Below are 1338 nucleotides of genomic sequence, written 5' to 3' on the forward strand. Positions count from 1 at the left end.
ATGTATGACTTTGAATGGGTGAGATTTTTTCTTGCCCTGGTAAGATTCAAGAACTGACCAGTTGGTTCGGTATTTTTTCTCATAAAATCTGTTGGATTCAAGGTACTTTGGCAACATTGTAGACAACTTTTGAATCTCGGTGCACAATTTTCTGTTAGTCCTAGATGAGGACATCAAATCATACACCTTTATGTATCGTTCCTTCAATACAACGACTACGAAGACCCAATGAAACTCCCCATTACAATTTTACAGGGACATAAACCTCATCTGTGAGCCAAGGCAGTCCAGCAGGTATACCAAACCTTTTGATAGTGCCAACAATTTTATTCTCATATTCATGAACAACACTGGCATTGTCAATGTATGTTTTGAAAAAACAATTAGTAGTGGTATATCGATATTTAGAATGACTCTGTTGCTTCGACTTCTTCCGCATATAGTATAAAATGACATCCACGTACTGCACAGATGCATCAACAAGTGTTTTTATGTATCAATTTATTTGTATGTATTAATGTTTTAATCAAAAGATAAAAGTGGACATGAATTTACCTTATCAGTCCAACACTTATTGGGTTGAGACATTACGTAGAACCAGTCCTTCTTCTTTGGAAATGCAAATACAAAATTAAGTTGTTTGAACTCAAGATCCGAGCAATTGACTAAGTAGCGATCGTCCTTGTCTCTTCTTCAATTTTGTAATTATTATAAATAAATATTTAGTGGACAACAAGAAGAAATACTAATAATAGTTGAACGACTTTACTTTTTTGCATGATGCTTGTAAAGACCCTTGTTTATCCATTGCGAGAAGGATGACATTAGTTCAGTTGGACCCTCGTCGTCAATGTTAAAACCTTCAAATGGATATTGTTGCTTCACATCACAATTGACGACTTCAACTTTCTTCTCTTTCTTTTTCTTTCTCTCTTTCTCTTTCGCTTTCTTTTTCACTTTCTCCTTCTCCTTCTTATTCTCTTGCTCCTTCTCATTCTCCTCCTCCTCCTGCTGCTCTTTCTCCTCCTCCTCCTACTCCTTCTCCTTCTCCTTCTCCTTCTCCTTCTCCTTCTCCTTGCCTTTTGGGTTTAAGTGTGATACTGGAGCAGTAGTCATTGATTTTTTTTCTTTCACTAATTATAGATAGTGATTAGGAAATAAAATTTTTCAACCTCCTACACTTCAAAGGATGTGAAATCTTCTTGGATGTAGGGACATCAATATTGCAAGTCATTTCCTTAAAAATATAAGTCAGTTCTTTAACACGACTAATAAAACAATCATGTTGTTGCTCACATTATTCGCATAGACAAAAAGAGCATTTGATGTTAGAAGAGG

General features: G+C 35.6%; 1 pseudogene; it reads right to left on the bottom strand.

The window, feature by feature from the left end:
- Nucleotides 1-522: 522 nt before the first annotated feature.
- Nucleotides 523-1116, bottom strand: LOC125809417 (uncharacterized; annotated as a pseudogene).
- Between the last annotated feature and the right edge of the window lie 222 nt (nucleotides 1117-1338).

The sequence above is a fragment of the Solanum verrucosum genome, unplaced genomic scaffold, assembly GCF_900185275.1.
Source record: "Solanum verrucosum unplaced genomic scaffold, falcon-dt-bn FXZP01000062.1, whole genome shotgun sequence".
In the NCBI taxonomy this organism is placed as follows: domain Eukaryota; kingdom Viridiplantae; phylum Streptophyta; class Magnoliopsida; order Solanales; family Solanaceae; genus Solanum; species Solanum verrucosum.